At 39.3% G+C, this 17183-nt stretch overlaps 1 long non-coding RNA gene across 1 annotated transcript; it reads right to left on the minus strand.

Moving 5' to 3' along the window:
* Positions 1–226: 226 nt before the first annotated feature.
* LOC127912823 (uncharacterized) lies at positions 227–10074 on the minus strand. The gene is made up of 3 exons (XR_008083552.1): positions 9477–10074; positions 8996–9333; positions 227–1384 (listed from the first exon to the last, which is right to left on the minus strand). It is a non-coding gene; the product is annotated as an uncharacterized LOC127912823 (long non-coding RNA).
* Positions 10075–17183: the final 7109 nt, after the last annotated feature.

Consider the following 17183-nt stretch of genomic DNA (forward strand, 5'->3'; position numbering starts at 1 on the left):
CACAATACTATTGAGCTAATATTCTATGCAAGGAACAGGAGATCAAGCAGTAGACAATTTGAGGTGCCGGTACACAGGTCTGGTGAGCTCTCTTGAGCAAATAGCCTACAGCTATGTCTGTCCTGAGCTCACTGGTGTGGCAAACTCTGAATGCACAGAATAATGAGGGCCCAAGTTAATAGTTGATACAATGTTTCAAGTTCATTGCAGACAGGCCAAGCGTAGCTCATGTGATTGATAGCATATTTATTTTTATCAGTATATATGGAAAAATACACGTTTAAAATAAGAACAGACAACTTTCGTTTGACCAAGATTTTTTTTAGTCTGGGACAGTCCTACTTGAATCAACACTTCAAATGTTACACTGAATAATCAACACTATTGGACACTGGCACATTTGCTGTGTGCTATGAAAGAGACACATCTGCAGGCTTCCATATATTTCAAGAACCTTTTAGAATTCTGAAGACCCGTAAATACCACCTCAAGAACCCCACATATAACAAAAGTTGATTTATCTGGAAAGAGTTCTACAAGGAACCTTATTTGATGAGGATGAACCATTTAAGAACCTTTTTTTTTTTTTGTGTAGAACCGAGTTTACGCAAAGCTTTACATACTTAATGCACAACGAGTTATATTGAACCATCACTTGCACTTTAATAACAATTTGAAAGTGTAATATTTTCTATCATTTCAGGTTTATCTATTTTAAACAACCACGTAAACTGGTCATGTGTGACACCCCACAAAACAATGAACATAGACTTTCAAGCTTTCCCTCAACACATTTTGGAATTAGGGCGAACTATTCATTTTATCTATTTTACACCATAGACAGCAACCATGATTCTTCTTAAAAGGGATATTGATTTAAAAACAGCCACTGAGTTTTTCTTCCAGTAGTAATTCATATAGCCTTCATAAACTCTACGAAAAATGTTTTACAAATTATCTATAACCATATATCATGCTTTTAAAAGGTTTAAAAGTGTGGCATAATTATGTGACACCACCAATGTCAAATGTGACATACACCTGTGCTTTATAAAGGGTGGCATAAGCACCGCTTAAGCTAGAGAATATTTTTTGCATTGGATCCGTATCAATCCACTGCATCCATCTAGGTAACACTCCCGCATCTGCTGTGAAAAATGACAGAGCTAGAGCTATGTTTGTTAGACCATGAATCAGTCTTCTCTCAAATCGTCTGTAGCAGTTTGGCCTTCAATGTTTTATTACAGACAGAAATACTCCTCAGTTTCATCAGCTGTCCGGGTGGCTGGTCTCAGATAATTCTGCAGGTGAAGGAGGTCCTGGGCTGGCTTGGTTCCAAACTGGTCCGCAGTTGTGAGGCCGATTGGACGTACTGCCAAATTCTCTAAAATGACATTGGAAACAGCTTATGATAGAGCAATTAACATTCAATTATCTGGCAACAGCTCTAGTGGACATCCCTGTAGTCAGCATGCATATTGTACGCTCCCTCAAAAAAATGTTTTATTTGTATTGTCCCCAGCACAAGGTGCACCTGTGTAATGATCATGCTGTTTAATCAGCTTTCTCATATGCCACACCTGTCAGCTGAATGGAGTATCTTGACAAAAGATAAATACTCACTAACAGGGATGTATACGCATTTGTGCACAACATTTGAGAGAAATTCACTTTCGGTATGTATGGAACATTCCTGTGATCTTTATTTCAGCTCATGAAAATGTTGCGTTTATATTTTCGTTCAGTATATTATGAACCCTCTATGGAGAGATGAGACTATCATGAAAATAAGGTATTTCTGCTTTTTATTTGGAATAAATGTAAAAAAAAATTCAAACAACCTGTTTTCGCTTCGCCATTATGGGGTATTGTGTAAAAAACAAATGTGTTGTTATTTAATCCATTTTAGAATAAGGCTGTAACGTAACAACATTGACATTGAAGGGGTCTGAATACTTTACGAATTTACTGTCTAAGAAAGATGACATGTATTTATCAATTTTTGTCACTAAACAGCCTCCATATACATTGCCTTCGGAAAGTAATCCGACCCATTGACTTTTTTCACATTTTGTTACGTTACAGCCTTATTCTAAAATGGATTAATTAACAAAACATTTTTTTTACATAAATAAAAAAAATCCTTGTCAATCTACACACAACACCCATTTTTTGCAAACAGAAATACCTTATTTACATAAGTATTCAGACCCTTTTCTATGAGCCTCGAAATTGAGCTTAGGTGCATCCTGTTTCCATTTATCATCCTTGAGATGTTTCTTCAACTTGGTTGGAGTCCACCAGTAGTAAATTCAATTGATTGGACATGGTTTGGAAAGGCACACACCTGTCTATATAAGGTCCCACAGTTGACAGTGCATGTCAGAGCAAAAACCAAGCCATGGGGTTGAAGGAATTGTATGTAGAGCTCAGAGGCAGGATTGTGTCGAGGCACAGATCTGGGGAAGGGTACCAAAAAATGTCTGCAGCATTGAAGGTCCCTAAGAACACCGTGGCCTCCATCATTCTTAAATGGTTTGGAAACACCAAGACTCTTCCTACAGCAAGCTGCCTGGCCAAACTGAGCAATCGGGGGAGAAGAGCCTTAGTCAGGGAGGTGACCATGAACACCATAGTCACTCTGACAGAGCTCTAGAGAACCTTCCAGAAGGACAACCATCTCTGCAGCACTCCACCAATCAGGCCTTTATGGTGGCCAGACGAAAGCCACTCCTTAGTGAAAGGCACATGACAGCCTGCTTGGAGTTTGCCAAAAGGCAACTAATGGACTCAGACCATGAGAAACAAGATTCTCAGGTCTGACGAAATCCAAGATTGAACTCTTTGGCCTGAATGCCAAGTGTAATGTCTGGAAGAAACCTGGCACCATCACTACGGTGAAGCATGGTGGTGGGAGCATCATGCTGTGTGGATATATTTCAGTGCCAGAGACTGGGAGACTAGTCAGGGTCATGGGGAAGGTGAACGGAGCAAAGTACAAAGAGATCCTTGATGAAAACCTGCTCCGGATCACTCAGGACCTAAGACTGTGGCGAAGATTCAACTTCCAACAGGACGATTACCTCAAGCACACAGCCAAGACAACACAGGAGTGGCTTCAGGACAAGTCTCTGAATGTCCTTGGGTGGCCAGCCAGAGCCCGGTCTTGAACCTGAATAGCTGTGCAGCGACGCTTCCCATCCAACCTGACAGAGCTTGAGAGGATCTGCAGAGAAGAATGGGAGAAACTCTACGAATACAGATGTGCCTTTCTTGCAGTGTCATACCCAGGAAGACTGGAGGCTATAACATCTGCCAAAGGTGCTTCAACAAAGTACTGAGTAAAGGGTCTGAATATTTATATAAATATGTTATTTCAGTTTATTTTTTGTCAGTATTGGGTATCGTGTGTAGATTGATGAGGGGGGGGAAACAATTTAATCAATTTTAGAAGGATGTACTGTAACAAAATGTGGAAAAAGTCAAGTGGTCTGAATACTTTCCGAATGCGGGTAAAAATCGACTGTCCTCAGTTGTAACACTCAATACCAAGTTCCAGACTGCCTCTAGAAGCAACTTCAGCACAAGAACTGTTCGTCGGGAGCTTCATGAAATGGGTTTCCATGGCCGTGCAGCCGCACACAAGCCTAAGATCACCATGCGCAATGCCAAGCATTGGATGGAGCGATGTTAAGGTTGCCGCCATTGGACTCTGGAGCAGTGGAAATACGTTCTCTGGAGTGATGAATCACGCTTCACCATCTGGTAGTCCGACAGACGAATCTGGGCTTGGCAGATGCCAGGATAACGCTACCTGCCCCAATACATAGTGCCAAAGGTAAAGTTTGGTGGAGGAGGAATAATGGTCTGGGGCTGTTTTTCATGGTTTGGGCTAGGTCCCTTCGTTCCAGTGAAGGTAAATCTTAAATCTTAACTATTTTTAACTTAACTACTTTTCGAGATTGGTGTGGAAGAACTTGACTGTTCTGCACAGAGCCCTGACATCAACCCCATCGAACACCTTTGGGATGAACTGGAACGCAGACTGTGAGCCAGGCCTAATCGCCGTCACATCAGTGCTCAACCTCATTAATGCTCTAGTGTCTGAATGGAAGCAAGTCCCTGCAGCAATGTTCCAACATCTAGCGGAAAGCCTACCCAGAAGAATGGCGGCTGTTATAGCAGCAAAGGGGGGTCAAATTCATATTAATGCCCATGATTTTAGAATGAGACGATCGATGAGCAGGTATCCACATACTTTGGTCATGTAGTGTATGTGACCTTGTAAGAACAGTGTCATACAATATAAGGCATTTATGTATGTGTTATACATTACCAAAGAGGTCTTACTTTAAATTAAGTACAACGTCATGCGATATAGTCGATATGGATGTGTTATGAATGACCAAAGGTGTCTCACTTAAAAGTATTAAAGGACACTACATGAATTACAGGACACTACATGGATCCACGGGTAAATGTAGGGTGTGAGAGGTATTTAAATTGCTTGATGGACCTGCAAAGCTTGCGTTTGTGTTGTGTGTGTGTGTGTGTGTGTCAGAATCTACATGATTTAGAATTGTCCAACATGATACTACCGCAGGAAACTGGGGCTTGATAACAACCTGTTACAATGGTGCCAACATTTTGAGTGTGTAAATGTGTCAAAGACCTGTATGGGTCCAGCATCTCACGGTATGGCAAATCTTTGTTGTGTCCGTGTTTGTGTACTGACTGAGCAACATGTAACTTGGTTTCAGAAGAGAGACACTTTCAATTTCTTTAGTTTGGGGGGCTTTCATCAAGGTAAGTGTTTCTTGGTGTGATGTCGTCCCCAGGCTATTGCAAACACTGCACATATAAGCCTGGGATATCAACTATTCAAATGTGGCCTTAGTGGGAGTGAACATAGAATTCTATAGGAGTGACCTTACCGAGTAATGTATTTGTCATCATCATTACTTGAAGTAAGTGGTACGCTGTTCAGCTAAAATAGAGTAAACACCTTTAATCAATATAATTACATTTGACATGATCACTTTGTGTTGAGTCCCATAGGGTGGAGCACAATTGTCCCAGCGTCTTTAGGGTTTGGCCGGGGTAGGCTGTCATTGTAAATAAGTAAATAAGAATTTGTTCTTAACCGACTTGTCTAGTTAAATAGAATTACGAACCTGTCACACACTGAAGACCGATAGGTTAGCCAATAGGTTAGGTTAGTTAAAATAGTGTATTAGTGCTTCTAGAAAGGAGTGTATACTGTGTATTTAGCCTGGCGAAGCCGTTTTATGCGTTGACTGATTGGAAGCTGGTCTTATGAGTCCTCACTCTCTGTGACTGAGTCAAGACCCAATACAAATGTATCTGATACCGAGATAAGACAGAGACACTCAATATGTGGTCTAGAGACTGGATTTGTGTAATACAAAACTGCTAACGACTCATTTCTATTTGCAGGTGAAATCTCTTGAAAAATATCCTTTTGAAATATCATCACATGTGAAGTGTTCCAAAACCACATGATTTTGCATGGGAAACGTTATATGATCACGTGAAAATCCACATGCATAACTTAGCAATGTCACGTGTTAATTCATGTGTTTTTTCCATAAGGGATGGCTGCTACTAAGACACTGACAGGGTCTGGATGAAGGGATGGGAGACTGATGAATATTACAGGCTCACTCTTTATCTCTTCACATCTCCTCTCTCTCCTTCTCTCTCATGCTCTCTATCTCTGTCTTTTGATACCTCCCTTACTCCCTCTCTGTTGCTATCTCTACCTACAGTTGCTATCTATACCTACAGTCTCTCTCTCTCTCTCTCTCTCTCTATCTCTGTCTCTCTCTCTCTCTCACTCGCTTTCTGAAGCTTTCTCTCTCACTTTCTCTCTCTCCCTTTCACTTGCTACTGTATCTCTCCTTCTCTTCTCTATTCTGTCTTTTCTCCTGAAATTCACAGATACAGTATTGAAGACACGCGAGTCACGTTTTTGTGGAATATCACAGTTTTTCTCAATTGCTAAAACACCATTTCTGAAACCTTGCTCCATTTCCTGAAAACATTAAACACAAAACCTCATCTTCAAGCACTATTTACATAACCTCTGACTCCTCTTGCAAAATGAAACATTCGCCTCAAAACATTTTTACCTGTGTTCAAAATCAAACACTGCTCTCAAATCATAAACAAAGTGATCAAAATGATATACACTCTCAAGCAGTCAGTAAACAATACACCGAAAAATAGAAAACACATTGTTAAAAACATACAATTCTCAGGGAGAAGTACATTTTTAATCAAAAAAAATATTCATATTTTTCCGTCATTGTCTTTTGATGAACGAAAACACGCTTTATCATATTAGCTCAAAATTGATCAGAAATTACTACTCTGCTTTGCTCTTTGCAATTTTGTTTTTTGTTCTTCCTCCTCCTTGCAACCCTATTTTTACAGTACTGTACCCTGCATCTCACAAACTTGTCCTTTGTCTCTGTGATACTATAATTCTTATTCTTTGTTGATATGAATCTTGCAACCAGTCAAAATCTATTGAGCAGTCAGTACTGTTAATAAATAGAAAGCACAATGTTCAGGGCCATACAATTTGTCCATTGCACAGTATACTGCCTACAATGCACTGTACTACAGTATCCGTTCTCAGACTTTCTCCTTCCCACCTTCAACAACCTGTTTGCTCTCTGAACTGGCTTATATTGGTTGTGTCACATCATTTGAAACAGGTTAAATCAATTTTGAGTGGTTGTGTTCAATCAATGACATATGTTCTCTATTTGTATTTGATTGTTGCCACTTGTGTTGACCAGTATGGATGACATGTGCATTAGAGTGCAGAATGTGTTTTGAGAATGAAAATGTGTTTAGAGTTTTGCTGAAAAGTCTAAGTGAGATCTGCAAATTGTGTTTTACCATGTGAAATGGTTTAAGGTATTGACAACAGACTGCATAATTAGCTAAATAGCAACTGAGAACTTTGTTCAGCCAATGGGTTTTAGTGTTTTAGCAATTGAGAAAAACTGTAAAACATACAATCTACTTGCAGTGAAGCCCCTCAACATTTTCATTACATTTTCATCGAGCAGACTCCCACCCAGATCGATCCACAGAAGAAACCAGGGTCAACGCCCTGCTCAAGGCCACGTCGACAGATCTCCCACAAGGTCAAAAACGGGGACCCGAACAAGCGACCGATCAGCCACCAGCCAAAGCTCCCAACCGCGAGGCCACCAGCCCTCCAAGATCCTCCCCACAGTTCCCAGAGAGCTGACCCTCAACCATCCGGGACTCTCCCCCACAGTTCCCCCACCGGGAGAAAACAATAATCCCCTGATGTGAGTCACATTGGTGTTAAAATATTGGGACATGGTTAGATTAGAAAGCTTTGAGTTACTGGACGTTGGTTTGGAGCAGAGAGTATCACTATCTCCCATTAACGTATGTAGGAGTGTATGTGTGTGTGTGTGAGTGTGTGTGTTTTCGTCTGCTTGTACATGTGTGTCTTTGCATGTCTTTGTGTATGAGTTTATGTGTGTGCTTCCCTGTGCCCCAGATAATGTCCAAGTCAATGGTTTCCAGTGTCACTTGCCAGGAAATCACTTGCCAGCTCCAATTGATGTAGTTGTGCAATCAACACATTTCAAAACGTCTAATTTCCTCCATCCACCACCGTCTGTGTGTGTGTGCGTGTGTGTGTGTGTGCACGCTCACGTGTGCGTGCCTGCGTGTGTGTGATCTTTAAACTCAAGCCTAAAATACAGTGCAGAGGATAAATCTAGTAAAGAAAAGAACAGTCTTGTAGTTTATATGAGGGGACATCTTTCAAACATGACTGGCATAACTCATCTCCCATCAATTACAGTTTGCAGTTGGGAAACAATCTTAATATCATATTTAATCGATTGTAATACGACAAGGTTTGTGGAGACATTGTGCTTTGAATTGTGTTTGTGTGCAGAGGTAACATAACATGGAAAATGGCACTTTATAACATTTTAGTGTCAGTAGTGAGTAAATCTCTGCACATCATAGATTTATGTTGCACCAGATTTCTATGACAAGGATTAGGTTGAGGCTGCGTCCCAAATTGTACCCTGTAGACCTTTTGCACAACATATCAAAGCCCACTTCCGTTCAACATCCTACCCGATACATAGCTTCCTGTCTCGATAGCGTGCTGTCAGCCTGATTCGAGGCATACTAGCCTCGAAGTCGTTCAGTTAGTGATTTTCTGTGTTCTGTGTCTTTTTTTTGTCTCTTTAGCTAGCAAACGTTAGCTACCAGTACCTAGCTAACGTTAGCTACCAGTACCTAGCTAACGTTAGCTACCAGTACCTAGCTAACGTTAGTGCTAACGACATTAGCGTTGTTAGTTGGTGCGGCATCTTTATTGAAAGTTAGGAAATTAAGAAGATTTCATTGAACCTTCTAGTGGGCTTCGACGTCTGAAGAAGAGAGCAGTACCTTTGCTATTCCAGTGGAATAACTACCATGTCCAAGACATCCTCATGTCACTGATGGGAAGCATCAACTGCATCTGGGCTGTGGCTTGCCTTCTCACAGAACTACCAGTGTGGGCCTCTTGTGAAGCCGTGGGCCAAGGAGCAATGAGCTACTACTGCAATGCATCTTTCCTTTTTTTCCTGTGACCATCCACATTGTCTAACACCCCGTAATCTATTTATAGATAATACACACCTCTGCTTATACTCCAAACAAAATGCTATAGAGTTTTTATTTAGTCACAAGAGAACAGAAAAATGTAACTGAATTCATGTAAATGATTAATTAATTAATTGCACAGACAGATTTGTTGGTTTGTTTCCCTTTCATTAATTGAAAGTTAAAGGAGCCTGTCCCTTTATTAAGTTATTTAGTCTTTCCTGCCTAAGAACTTTTGCATGTACACATAAATAGTACCAGTCACGCTTCTCTCTAATTAGTGAGAACACCACTGGGTCTCTATGTATTCTCTCACCTGAAGAGACTACGTGAAGCTGGTCTTCTTCACTGAGCACAAATGTGCAGCCTTGAAAGTGCTCTCCAGTCTGTAATCATCCAGGAGCAGTGAAGGGAAGTGTGGTGTCTCCTTATGGTGAACTACGTGTCAAGTTTTGATTGGAGGCTGCTGGTAAGACAGGAGGCTCCCCACCTGTCGCTTTCCAAAATGGGAGTCGACTAAAAGCTTTTCCGCAGACAATCCCCATGCTGCAGATCAATGGCTTGGATAGAGGGTCAAAGTTCTTGTATGCCTCTTCTATCTGGAGAACTGAGAGGTCAGGGAGCGGTCCAAGAAGGGCACTGTAGAGTGTACTTCTGCAAAGCAAAGCAGCCGCTGTGGTTAGCCAATCTAAACAATGTACTAGAAACCACCTGAAATTAAATCATTTTATACAGTCAAAGTGTAATAGCACATGACCAGCTACTACCTACTATTCTGGCTATTAGGGAATACTCACCTAATCCCTCCTGCCATGCGCTTTTTGGTGGGCTTGGTGATGGTCATTTTGCCTATGGGCCCAGGTTGCAGACCCTGTAAAAAGACAAGAGCACTATTCTAAATCTAATCATGAGACAATTTAAGTTTTCATTAAATAATTTATTAGCATTACGATGTGATTATAATCATTTGATGTTGATATGTGGTATAGCTTTTAAAACATAGCACAGTCCTTGGCTTATGGCACTGCTGCTTGGCCTCTGTGCAGCTGTGCACAGGTGTGACAACTGGTGTTCCCATCTGTGAATAGTGTGCAGACGGGAATAGCAATGCAACTGTGTGGTTGCATAATGCAGTGCCAGCAACACACGAACAGTGATGTTGTGTCATTGTTACTGGCTCAGAGGGCTTCAGTACAACCTACGTGGGGATATACAAAGAAAATGATTAGACTATAAAATCACTCAACATGTGTCATGACCAGCAAACAGAAGCGACTGGTGCAACATGCAATAGCCACTAAGTTCATTACAGCAACAAGGGTTTAAACTTTTCCATTAAGAGTATATGCCCTTGTTTAAATGTAATCTAATGCGTCCAACATAACAACATTTACATAAACAGCAAGGAAGACGATTGAACAATTACTACACTAAGAACGGTTTCATAGACATGGGTTAAGCCTAGTCCTAGACTAAGCAATGCCTCTTAATGCAGATATCCATTGAAAGGAACTTGTTAGTCTAAGACTAGGCTTAATCTCTGACTGTGTAAACGGCATGTAGTGTGTCGCAAACAGCTGAAATGTCACCTTACACTCAAACTGTGTGGTTTGTAATTTTTCCTCATGGACCTGTAGCAGCAAGCCCTTATTGCTGACCTCTCCTGTGACTTTGTCCCTGTTCGAAACTATTTGGAATATAAAGAATGAGCAATCGTAATGTTAGCTAGCTACTGTAAAAGGCATGTTTTAAAACTATGTTATTGCTTTGAGTAAACGTCTTGTCTGGTCTGATAGGCAACTTTTCTATTTTATTTAACCTTAATTTAACTAGGCAAGTCAGTTAAGAACAAATTCTTATTTACAACGTTGGCCTACGGCCTACCAAACAACTTGGCTATACTTACCTTCATAGTTTAAAGGTAACTGGTGACAAAGTTTGAATCCTTTTTCCAACTTGGAGGTCGGTGCTTTGCTACTTGTCTTGGCCAGACAATGTACATCCGTCACTGCTATCTTTGTCAGCTCTTGCAAGCACCTTGTGTAAAACAGTGTTGGTAAGGGAGGGGGCGGTGGCGGTGGCTAATTGCTAGCCACCTTACTAGTTAGTGAGTTAATAGCTCGCTAGCTAAGAGACACAAAAAGCCACAGAACACAATAATCGACTTACAAAAATCCCTAACTGAATGGATAAACAGAATTTTCAACAAGAATGATAAAAAAATGGAAATATGGTTATATTAATATACTGAAATAATGCTAAAACGAGAGACTTCGAGGCTAGTATGGCTAAAATCAGGCTGACATGACGCGATTGGGACAGGAAGCTATGTATCGGGTAGGAAGTTGAGCGGAAGTGGGCGTTGCTACGTTGTTCAAAAGGTCTAGTCCCTATATAGGGCCATGGTCAAAAGGAGTGTACTGTATGGGGAAAAGAGGGAAATTTAACTGATTCTAGAGCATTGCCTGTATATTTGATTAAAGTTGTTGCATGTGTGTGTGTTTTTGTGTGAGTATTGTGTTTTTAAGTACTGTACGTGTGTGTGTGGGGGCACCTACCTGCCTTGGAGTGTACACGTGTGTGCATGTCCTCACGGAGAACGGTGGTTGCGTAACACTTGGCCTTAAGAGTCAATACTGAGAGGCCTTTCATGGCATTTGAGGTCAGAGGCTCCCCAGAGGACTGCACACAGCCTGCCAGGCATCACGGACGGAGGGTATACTGTAAATATGATTGAAGGAGGGCCTATCTTTGCATACTCTGAATTTTCATGAGTCTTCAAAGTGTCTGAAGGTGAAATGGAATTAAAAACATCAAAGAACTAAGCCCCTCTTCAAAAGTCAATCCACTACCATTAGAGAGGAGTTGTTGTGTTGAAACGTAAAGAAGTAGACGTTGTGTTTTTGCAGTGGGAAAAGTCATGAGTTATGAAAAGGTTTTTATGCTGACATTTCACTTCAAGAAGAAAGTGGGAAAGTTCCTTATTGACCAGGGGTTGTGTCACACAGAAATAGAATTACATATGCCTTGATTCTAATTCTACATTATGTGTTGCCATTCAATGTTATTATGTATTACCATACAGACATCTTGGCTTAGTCAAAGGCCTTGGAACTATGGACAAGAATATGCACGGATGCATGCACAAGCACGCACACACAAACACCGTTCATATACATCTACTCTTCATTAAATATTTATATCCATCTACAAATGAATTTGTTTCTATACAACAAGAAAATCAGCATGTACACTCGTTGACTAGAGCGCATCCACTATGACAATAATCTCCATAGAAACTCCCCCAAAAATAAATGACTGTGAGAGATGAGAGGCTCAGAATGCCTCTATCAGCTAGATGGATAACCTACAAATGTTGTAAATTTGGGCTCTCACAGCTCTGAACTTTCACCAACATTACTGACTGTATGCTGCTCTAAGTTCTGCATCCCAAATGACACCCTATTCCCTATATAGTGCTATACTTTTGACCAGAGCCATATTAAACAAAAAACAAAGTTTTAAGTGAGAATAAGCATTGGTCTGAAGCTGCCCATTTTAAATTCCAGGTCATAATGCAACAAAATAGGAAAAACGCCAAGAGGGGGGGGTGAATACTTTTGCAAGGCACTGCAGGTCTAGGGTTTCTCTTTATTTTTACTATTTTATACATTGTAGAATAATAGTGAAGGCATCAACACTATGAAATGACACATATGGAATCATGTGGTAACCAAACAGGTGCTACACAAATCAAAATATATTTGCTATTTGAGATTCTTCAAATAGTGACCCTTTGTCTTGATGACAGCTTTGCACACGCTTGGCATTTTCTCAACCAGCTTCACCTGGAATGCTTTTCCAAGTCTTGAAGGAGTTCCCACATATGCAGAGCACTTGTTGGCTACCTTTCCTTCACTCTGCGGTCCAACTCATCCCAAACCATCTCAATTGGGTTGAGGTCGGGTAATTGTGGAGGCCAGGTCATCTGATGCAGCACTCCATCACTCTCCTTCTTGGTCAAATAGCCCTAACACGGCCTGGATGTGGGTTGGGTCATTGTCCTGTTGAAAAACAAATGATAGTCCCACTAAGCCCAAACCAGATGGGATGGTGAATCGCTGCAGAATGCTGTGGTAGCCATGCTATTTAAGTGTGCCTTGAATTCTAAATAAATCACAGACAGTGTCACCAGCAAAGAACCCCCACACCATAACATCTCCTCCTCCATGCTTTATGGTGGGAAATACATTTGTGGAGATCATCCGTTCAGCCACACCACATCTCACAAAGACAAAGCGGTTGGAACCAAAAGGACAAAATTGCAATTTCTGAGGCTGATAACTCTAATGAAATGATCCTCTGCAGCATAGATAACTCTGGGTCTTCCATTCCTGTGGCGGTCCTCATGAGAGACAGTTTTAGCTCTTGATGTTTTTTACGACTGCACTTGAAGAAACTTCTTGTTTCTTCAAAGTTCTTGAAATGTTCTGTAATGATGGACTGTTGTTTCTCTTCGCTTATTTGAGCTGTTCTTGCCAAAATATGGTCTTACCAAATAGGGCTATTTTCTGTATACCCCACCTACCTTGTCACAACACAGCTAAGAAGGAAAGAGATTCCACAAATTAACTTTTAAAAAGCACACCTGTTATTTGAAATGCATTCCAGGTGACTACCTCATGAAGCTAGTTTAGAGAATGCCAAGACTGTGCAAAGCTGTCATCAAGGAAATGTGTGGCTAGTTGAAGAATCTCTAATAGAAAAAATATTTTGATTTGTTTAACTACTACATGATTCCAAATGTGTTTTTTCGTAGCAGCGGTTTAGATTACTTAAATGTAAATACCTTAAAGTAGTACTTCAGTAGTTTTTTTGTGGTGTCTGTACATTACCTTACTATTTAGTTATATTTATAAAGTATTTTTATCTGCACACTTTCTGGTTACCTGGAATATTTCTTTATTGTAGGCTACTTCCACCTTTAGTCTTAATCCAAATTTTAAGTACAGATCAACAATTTACATTGTTACATCATACAAAACAGAACGCAGGTATTAACAAGAAAATACTGAAACATACAAAAAATATCAATGAATTAATAAATAAATTAACAATTCTAGTGCAAATGTAATCACTCTGAAAAAATCTTATTATGATTCAGGAAAACGTTATTCACTAGGGTTAATGTTTTAATAAGATATCTAAATTCAATCAAAATATGTGTAATTTTGGTCTAGAATTGTTTATTTTTTGTTTATGTATAAAGTATTTGGCAACAATAATAAAAATTCCCAATCATTTCAATGGTCTTGTTATCATTGCAATAGTAACATATTATACCTGTAACGGTTTCCCTCCTCTTCTGAGGAGGAGTAGGAAGGATCGGACCAATACACAGCGAGGTGTTCATCATTTTATTAAACTGAACTGAACACTACAATACAAAGTAAACAAAAAGAACAATCGAAACAGTTGTCTGGTAACTAATACTAAGACAGAAAACAACTACCCACAACCCATAGTGGGAAAACAGGCTGCCTAAGTATGGTTCTCAATCAGAGACAACAACAGACAGCTGTTCCTGATTGAGAACCACCAAAAACAAAGAAATACAAAAACATAGAAAAAAGAACATAGAACGCCCACCCTAGTCACACCCTGGCCTAACCAAAATAGATAATTAAAAGCCTCTATGGCCAGGGCGTGACAATACCCTTCATGTGAAAAACATGGGTAGTGTTCATAATGGTAAATAAGTATTTTGCAAGGTTTTCCCAAAATTCTGACACAAATTTACAGTCAAAGAACAAGTGAGACAGATTATCACCTTGTTTTTCACAGAAAACACAGATATCATCAATAGTCAAAAATGTGGATAACATAGAATTACATGGATATATCTTATGTAAAATTTTAAAGTACACTTCATTAACTTTGTTTGGTATACAATATTTGTAAAACTTTAACGTTCGTCATAACGAGGAGACAAAGGCGCAGCGTGAGATGAATACATTATTTTTTATTAAACCAACGAACACCAAACAAACTAACATGACACTATAACCACGAGTGCTGCCATGCAACTACACATAGACAATAACCCACAACATCAAAATGGAAAATGGCAACTTAAATGGGATGCCCAATCAGAGACAACGCTAAACAGCTGTCTCTGATTGGGAACCAATTCAGGCCACCATAGACCTACATATACCTAGACATACCAAAACCCCATAGAATAAAAAATAAAAAAACTCACATACCACCCTCGTCACACCCTAACCTAACCAAAATAATAAAGAAAACAAAGATAACTAAGGTCAGGGCGTGACATAAACCATGCATTTTTCCCGACAATGTCAGGAATACGGATGTTCCAGAACAATGTTCCTCTCAGTGTAAGTTGGTTTTGTGAATGGAGAATTTGTCTTATATATTTATTACAACAAGATTTCTCAAGTAAGCCCACGCCTTCCAGTCTGAGTTCTGGATTAGTTTTGTGATCATCACCAAAGCTAAGATGAGTTTTCATTAGTGTAGTTAGACCACTGGGAAAGGCTTTGATCACAGGAATAAACTCTCTGAAAGGTATTGGAAACTCTTTCAATGTTATAAATTGTTCATATGTAAGAATATTACCCCTGTTGTCAAAAACATCAAGAACAATATTCCTCTCATGCCAGCTGGGGTAGAACAAGGATTTATTCCTTACAGTTATGTCTCAATTATTCCACAAAAGAGCTTTATGTGGGGAAAAATTGTGCAGGAAACATCTTTTCCAGGACATTAAAACTTATTAGTGAAACCTAGCCAATTTAGTGGGTAATCTTTCAGGAATATAATGACATTTCAGTAAAATTTGAAGACCTCCCGACTTATTAAACACATTATTTGGAATTAAATACCATATTGAATCAGTATTGATCAAACATCTTTTCAACCAGTTGATCTTGAAAGTGTTATTTATGTCAACAAAATCCAACACTTCCAGACCGCCTTCAGCACTTTTATTAGAAAGGACTGACTTTATAGTTTGTGAGACTTATTTTTCCAGATGAAGTCAAGAAAGGTCCATTTGATCTTATTGATGAAGTAGAAGGATTTACAAATAAAGATAATGAGGAGTACACAAAATGAGAAGTCCCTCTGCCTTGTACAGAAGTACTCTCCCAAGTATAGAAAGATCTCTTTGTAGCCAATTATTAAATATATGTTTGGTTTTCTTAATTTTAGGGGAGAAATTCATATGTCGTCTGACTAAGTGTTTTTTTGACAGATGTATTCCTTAACATTTAACACAGTCCTTTACAGGAATATTTTCTATTTCTTTATCATCAAAGTCAAATAAACATAAGATTTCACATTTAGAAACATTCAGTTTTAACCCTGATGCAATAGAAAATGCAGTTATAGCATTGAGTGCATGGGCAACCTGGTCTTTGTCTGTCACGTTCTGACCTTAGTTCTTTTATTATGTCTTTGTTTTAGTATGGTCGGGGAGTGAGTTAGGTGGGTTGTCTATGTTCGTTTTTCTATGATTTGCTATTTCTGTGTTTGGCCTGGTATGGTTCTCAATCAGAGGCAGCTGTCAATCGTTGTCCCTGATTGAGAATCATATTTAGGGAGCCTGTTTTCTATCGTGCTTCGTGGGTGATTATTTTCTGTCTTTTTGTCTACACCAGACAGGACCGTTTCGGTCATTCTTCGGTGTTATTGTGTTTAGTGTTCTTATGATAATAAATTATCAATATGGGCATATACCACGCTGCAAATTGGTCCGATCTCTCTTTCTCCTCATCAGAGGAAGACGACGAACGTTACATTGTCTCTTAACAAAAGAGTAGTATCATCAGCCAGTTGGGAAATTTGGATTTCTTTGTTAATAATGGTTAAGCCATACAAATTTACATTATTCAGAATCTAGAGAAAGAAGTTCCACAACCAAAATGAATAAAAATGGCAAAATTGGGCATCCTTGTCATACACTTCTGTTGATACTGAATCTTTTGGAAGTATTAAGGTTTAGTAACACAACTATGTATTTGTAAAACATACGAATGACTTTGATAACATTTTCACAGAATCCAAAAAGTTTAAGTGACCTAAAAATAAATTAATGTTCAATTGTGTCAAAGGCATTATAGAAGTCAAAAAATAAGACAACCACATCTGAGTCAATTGCATCTGAATAATCTATAAGTTCCAAGACTAAAATAATATTAGAGCTTGTGACAGCCCTTCATAAATCCTGTTTGAGTCTCATTTATAATGGTATCTATCCCTTTCTTTAATCTTTTGGCATAAACCAAAGCAATCAATTTGTAATCAATATTTAATAAAATAATTGGTCTCCATTTGTCATTGAGAGAAGGGTCTTTATCGGGCTTCAGAATCAATGAAATAAGGTCCTGTTTCATAGTGGAGACCATTTCCCCACTTTTAATACAATCTTGAAACACATAAATAAATCGAATCTTGTCGTAACTCCCAAAACTGTCTAT

The sequence above is a fragment of the Oncorhynchus keta genome, chromosome 28, assembly GCF_023373465.1.
Source record: "Oncorhynchus keta strain PuntledgeMale-10-30-2019 chromosome 28, Oket_V2, whole genome shotgun sequence".
NCBI lineage: Eukaryota > Metazoa > Chordata > Actinopteri > Salmoniformes > Salmonidae > Oncorhynchus > Oncorhynchus keta.